Raw genomic sequence first — 7,403 nt, forward strand, 5'->3', positions numbered from 1 at the left:
TGTGCATGGCGTTGTCTATCAATTTTAATGTAACTCATTTTTATCTTATTATTGCTAAGTGTTTGTCTTAATTTTTAAAGTATTATATATAATCAATTATCTAATTCTGTAAAATCAATTATATATAAATTTAAAAATATTTTTTAAGTGATATATATAATCGAGTCATCTCGTGAACCAAACGAGTCGAACTACATATTGCTCAAGTTCAGCTCAATTAGTTGACGAACTTAATTTTCAGCTCAAGTTAGGCTCATTTGGTTAATGAACCAAGTTTGATGAATCAATTATCGAATCGAATTACGAACTTTAATCGAGTTGGTTTGGTTCATTGTCAGCCCTAGAGCCATACTCATATGATACATTTCTGGAATCTCTAGAATCAGTAGCTCCATCACCACTAGAAGACGTGTTTTTCTCAGGACCTTTTCTGTTACACTGTTAAGTGCTAGGAATAGAACAACAAAACCAGACGCTCTGATACCAACTGAAGGTGATAAAAACACAAGAAGGGAGGTTGAATTGTGTTAGCTTTTTATTGTTTTAAATTAAGTCCAAAGTCCAGATTCTTATAGAGTTCAGAACCTAAAGCGATATTCAGAGTTAAATTCGGCAGATATAAAAGAGATAGAGAGAGAAGAAAGAGACACATAAAATGATCCTAGTTCCTTCCATAATCCGGAAGTAGTACAGTCTCCTTGTCACTTACAAGAGATTTTTTTCACTATAATCACACAAGATTACAATTGCTCAAGCACACAAGCAAGAGACTTCTTATGCTCAAGCAGACAAGCAAAAGACTTCTAACAAACAAAGATTACAAAGAAATAGTTGTTTGGTTGAACACTTGATATACAATCAGAGGTGTTCACAAATACAAAACAGTCCAAACTCTAGACTTAAGAATTTCTAAGATATGATAGTTTATAAGAAATTCTAAGTGTTTGATGCGTAATGAATTTTACAGAGTTTTAGCACTTGTAAAATATGGCAGAGTCATGTAAATTCTTCAAGTCTTTAATCGTTTATATAGAGGTAGAAAAGAGATGTTGAAGAGTGCCAGCACATCAAAGAGTCATTTGAGAAGCTTGATCATTCAACATTGATTTCTTCCTTGATTTGGTTAATGTCCTATGATGGAATGAGTTTGAATCCTTTCCTTGATAAGTAATTAATCGTTCTTTTCCAATGGAGACACATTTGTAGCTTCCTAAAATGCACATGGGAATGTTGGAGGTAGTAGAGTGGTGGTCGTACTAGATTGTGCTTATTAGTACCTTCACTAAAAATGACATCCATTGTCCTTATTCGTACAAGATTATGCATGATCTTCAGAATAATTCAGGCTTGATCTTCAAAGCTTCAGCTCCTTTTTCCTTTAGCTTGTCCAGATCCTGACCTTCAGAGCCTGAAACATCTTCAGAGTCTGACTATTTCCAGAGTCTGACTCCTTCAGATTTGCAACAAAGTTTCTCTTGAAAACCCTTGCTCTTCAATTTCTTATTTCATAACCAATTGAACTTTTAATACCTTGTTATCATCAAAATTTAAGCAGTATTGTTTAAACTTATTTTGTTTCAACAACCTTCATAAGGAAAAGGAGAATAAAAGATACGAATATCGTCATCCATTAGAATATATGCTTAAACATAACAATATATGATCAAGGCTTTTTTTGGCTGCTCCTATGGTGGTTTCACAAAATTCACACTTTCATAAATCTTGCTGACTTATTTATTTCTTGAAATAGATTCTAACTTTTTGTGAGGAACTGTTTGACGAATCGATAGGATTATACCTTTATTGTAGACCGTGTTTGGGAAGCATGACTAGCAAAGGTTTAACATCTCTTCTTCTTCCCACAAGTGAAGACTTGGTTTAGGGTTGACGCTTTCAACTGACACTCTCAGCTCCCCGGTGGCTATCCATGGAGAGGGATCAGTTCTTCATTTACTTTTTTTCTTTCCATTTTCTCTTATCCATTATGACCTTCTTTTTATTCTTGAAGGGTGGTGTCAGCTAGGAAGGGCTAGTTCCTTATCTCCTCTTTATCTAATCAACTCCTTCGATTCCACAAAGAAGGTGGTGTTGACAGGGAGTCTTTGACTTCTCCATGTTCGCTTGAGCACATAGTGTTGGCTAGGAGTCTTAGACTGCTTCACGTTCACTCGAGCACAAGGTTTCTGCTAGGAGGCTTTGACTTCTTCATGTTCGCTCGAGCACATAGTGTTGCCTAGAAGCCTTTGCATTTTGCCCAGTCTCTGGCTGGTGCATCATGGTTTACTCTGCCATTAAAAAACAGAAGAATAACGTATTCCTCTATGGGAAATTGCCTTGATTTATTTATTCATTGGAAAATCATATTTACAAGTGGATTTTTCATTTAAGTAGGGTGAGGACTTAGCTATAATAGCATTTCAACTTGTTTGATTTCCATGTTCTTGGTACTAGCTCTCCTTTGAGTGTTTCAAGCGTGTATGACCTTTTTGATGTGCTCATCATTATTCTTTACGATTCTTTCCAATTTGGGGCTAACAAGGTCTCCCACTTCAAAGTCTTGAGGTCTTACCTTGTTGAAAATATATCATGGAATGTGGTCAACACTGATGATCATTGACATATAAATGCATATGGAATTAAAGAAGCATATCATGACAGATTCCTTGTACAGAAGTTGACTCATGTAATGTATTTAGTAGTTTTTATATTATAGGCTAGTCATTATTACGTAGATTTCTTGTATTCTTGTATATATAAGATATTACATGAATAAGAATAATGCACAATTGTAACATCAATACTGTCATATCCTTATTTCCTATACTAGTCATCCTTTTCTTATATGGTATCAGTTGTTTGTCTTATTTATATCATCACTTTGTTCCAGTTTTTTACCTTTGCATCTATTTGTCATCATGTCTGATTTACCACCATCATAAATTCCTCCACTTTCTTCCATCTCCTAACCTATAGATGTCCACTCAACATGAACAACAACCTCAAACCCAGACCCTTGTTTCATTCATCACTCAGACAACCCTTCAACTGTTCTTGTCACCCCTTTAATTACAGGTGATAACTATGGTTCATGGAATCGTGCAGTGACAATGGCACTGTGCAAAAAACAAATTTGGTTGCGTTGATGGATCACTGACCATTCCAAAGAAGACATCCTTACATAGCAACGATGCAATGATTTGGTTGCAAGTTATATTCTTAACTCAGTTTCAACTGAGATTCGTCCTAGTATTTTGTATGTTGAAATTGCAGCATAAATCTGGTTCGATCTAAAAGATCGATTTTGTCAAGCAAATGCTCCTAAAATATATCAATTAAAACAATCGATTTATGCCCTCAAACAATACTGACAAAATCTTTAAACTAATGATCCGAGGTACAAACTATCTTCACCTCATTTCATCACACATATTTATTTCCTTTCCTCCCCCATAAGATTTGTCAGACAAATTCCTTTCATTTTTGTTAAAGAATGCGGCAAAGAAAAAACACATTAACAAATAACTAACCGCCAAAAAGAATACTAACTCAGTTGTTGATGCGATTAGTGCCAAATACATACATATTGCAAAGGCTTCATGGAGTCTAAATATAGGTCTCAGTATTCTTTTATGATTGATACAACTTTTGGATGATATCAGCAAAGAAAATAAACATTGTCTAAAACATTATGATATCGACCAAGTTATTTGTCATAGGCCGATTTTAACATAAACTTTTCACACTTCAATGTCTTTATCCTTGCATTTCTCTGAACCATCCCAAGTGCCACAGACCCTATTCAAGTTCTTCTTGCTTGTCAAACTACAAACAAAAAACAGAAGAAGAAAAGTTCGATGAGAAATTATAACAACTCCAAATATGTACAATCTCTCTAAAGATGAGCCAGTTGAGCTTTTAATGAAATTTCGTGCAGAGTTAGGAGTATTTATCTACACAATACCAATCACTAAAATTTACAAATAATCTTACAATTGAGAGAGAGGGCATAGATTGTATTGCAGCAAAATAAAGACACGCTTGTTTACAAAAAGTTCAAAATTCCTTTTAAATTGAGTTTTGAAATTATCACCGGAACTTTAAACATACAATTAAAAATAAATAAAAAATAATTAAGAAAATTTAGAGATAAATAAGGAAACATTACTAATAATAGACAATTTAGAAGAAGCAAGCACTCTTAAAAGATGACAAATGGCAAACTTGCCAAAATACTAAGTTTGCTTTATTATATTATCTATAGATTATGCTTTATTGATTTTTACAAATTCAAACAATGAAACATGATTATGTTCTACTCCATTACATCACATTCCATCCAACCAAACATACCTTTAGAGGGGAGCGGTTATGGTGCATAAGGAAATCCTTATGCATCGTGCATAAATCCCAACATAATTGTTTCCTACACCCCCAAACACGAAAATAAACTGAATCATCACCGTCGTTCATCATCATCACCACTGGAATCTTCAATCTCATCATCAACACCGTCGTTCATCATTATCACCGTACTGGAATGCCAAAACCATTTTGCTGTGGAAATGGTTTCTGTGAGTTGTACTCCAAAACCATTAGATTTGCTTAATGGTTTCAAGCAGGTGAAAAAAACTAAGGACCTAGAGCCATTGCCATCATTCAGTTTTGGACTGACACAATTGGTGAGGAGGAAAGAAATGGTTTCTGTGAGTTGTACTCCAAAACCATTTTGCTGTGGAAATGGTTTTTGTGAGTTGTACTTCAAAACCATTTTGCTGTGGGAATGGTTTCTAGCAAGAACAACATGAACAATGTTTTCCAGCAATTCATTTTTTGAGCTTTCACTACAAATCCATCAAACACTTTTCCAGCAAACAATCATCATAATCACAACACACTACAAATTTTGAATTCTTCTTGCTGGAACATTCCTTGAGCATAGAATCGAATGCTCGAGTAACAAAACCTCTTGCAGCACCACCAACCATTTCTTAAAATCGATTACTCTCTGCAACGCATACGGATCAACGACGGTGATGAATTCGGCAACGGAATTGGAAGAAATGTAGATGAATCGAGATCATTCGGAATTGGAACGAGATCAGTCGAAGTTTTCCGGCGACGGCGGAGGGAGTGGAAGCCGCGGAGGAAGAGAGAGAATTCAGAAATCGAAATCAGTGTGTGAGAGAGATCTGAGAGATGGAAGAAGAGTGATTAGAGATTGAGAGAGATCATTCCGATGGTTGCAGCGTTGGAGAGCGACGAAGCGATCAGATTGTAAGAGTGCAATCAAATCTGATGGTTATGAAGTGCTTATGCACGATGCATAAGGATTTCCTTATGCACAATAACTTTTGCCCCCTCAGAGTGTGTTCATTTTGGTTGGAGGAAAAAAGAGCGGAGGAAATAAATTAGTTTAAATTTTAGTTAATTGATTAGATTATAAATTATTTCTAACGAAACTAAAATAAAAATTCGCAACGAATAACATAGGATGAATTTGTCTCTTAAATACTCACATGAATTAAGTTCTGACAAAATTCGCACAATTTTTGTCAATTTTTTTCTATCACTTCTGACATCTTCTCTGTTAAATCAAACATGTCTTAACTGAAACTATTGAAAACATAATAATACAAGTGAGGAGAAAATTGTGGTTTTATTCATGAAATATAAATTTATTTATTTATAGATGGCCTCCGGCTATCAATACAATATCATTATATAACTGCATCTCGTGATTCAATGTAGCAATGGCAGACGTATTAACATTCTTTTCACGAGCTAAGCTATCTTCACACCTGCCAAGTGCATCACTAGCATATTTGATATCCAAGTCTATAGTGTCCGGTTCTTCAATCAATGCAACTTTTAATTGACCAACCACACTATTATAATCATCAACACATTCTTTGATTGGTTGAGAAGAAGGATATTTTTTCATAATTTCTTTAACTTGTTGTTGGGATTTTACTGCCTTCTTTATTGCCGCATTCTTTAAAAATGACCTGACAAAGGTAAGATAATCTTCAATCAAAGTAATTTTGGGGTAAGCTTCTATAAGTTTCAAACAACGTTGTTCAAAGTCTTTTTGACCAGGTGCTTTGCATACATTTTGGTACAACTTGGGGCTTGGTGCTGGTGTTGGTGTTGGTGAAATGGCATGAGAAACAAAGATCATTGAAATGGTGAGCAAAATGGATAAATAGGCTGAAGATGCCATTTTCTCTTTTGTTAATTATAATGGACAATAGACTTATTTTGTTGTTGAGGAGAGTGGAGAAGAGACGTTACTTAGGGTTCTTAATATATAGGCATTATAATGTAGTACCTTTTTTTTTTTAGAAATCTCAATCAAAATGAGTTAATGAATGTAGTCAGAAACAAATAAAGTCACCATTAATATTCTTGGTTTTTTTGTCAAAAAAACTCAGTTCATACCAGTAAACGTACTATTTCGAAAAATTGCCATTTTATTTAATTTATTCAGTTTTCACAATTTCTTTTTTGTTTTGAAATGAGTGTTTTCCTTTGATGTAATTAATTTATATAAGACCAATAAAAGTTGGTCGGTTTCCTTCACAATTGTTTTTTTTTTCTTCTTTTGGTTGGCAGTCATTTCCAATTTTAAACTACACTATAATTTAGTTTTAAATATTTTCAAAATCTGGTCAACCTAAATTAAATAAATACTATTGTCTATTATAATTAAGCTAAAGTTAAAGAAATTAATATGTTAAAAGGTTAAGGTTCAAGTTATGACCAAAAACAACAAAAATATTAAAAAGATAAAATAAGTACCCTATTTATAAGAAAAATTTGAATTTTTAGATTCGTTGAATAATTGATGTATCTTGTCTAGAATAATTAAGCTAAAGTTAAAGAAATTAATATGTTAAAAGGTTAAGGTTCAAGTTATGACTAAAAACAATAAAAATATTTAAAAAAAAAAGTACCCTATTTATAAGAAAAATTTGAATTTTTAGATTCATTGAGTAATTAATGTATATTGTCTAGAATATAGACCAAATGCATCATTTATGCAATGAATCAGAAAAGTAAATTTTTTCTTATAAATAAGACCGAAGAAAATATTTCATTACAAGAGATGCTTAAATTACACGACTCTCACATATTAGATAAGTTTTAAGCTAAAAGATCAAGGTTCAAGTTATAACTTTTTTTTTTTTTGACAGAAGGTTGAAGTTATAACTAAAAACAATAAAAATATTAAAAAAAATAATTAAAAAAAGTATTTCTTTACAAGAGATGTTTAAATTACATGACTCTCACATATTAGGTTAATATATATGGGAAATAAGCTAGATCAAGTTAAGCTTTGTAAGACTTATGTTTAACCTCATCAAAAAAAAAAAAAAATGCTAAGGCCTAAATCTAGCATGTAG

This window comes from Medicago truncatula, chromosome 1 (assembly GCF_003473485.1).
Source record: "Medicago truncatula cultivar Jemalong A17 chromosome 1, MtrunA17r5.0-ANR, whole genome shotgun sequence".
NCBI classification, from domain to species: domain Eukaryota; kingdom Viridiplantae; phylum Streptophyta; class Magnoliopsida; order Fabales; family Fabaceae; genus Medicago; species Medicago truncatula.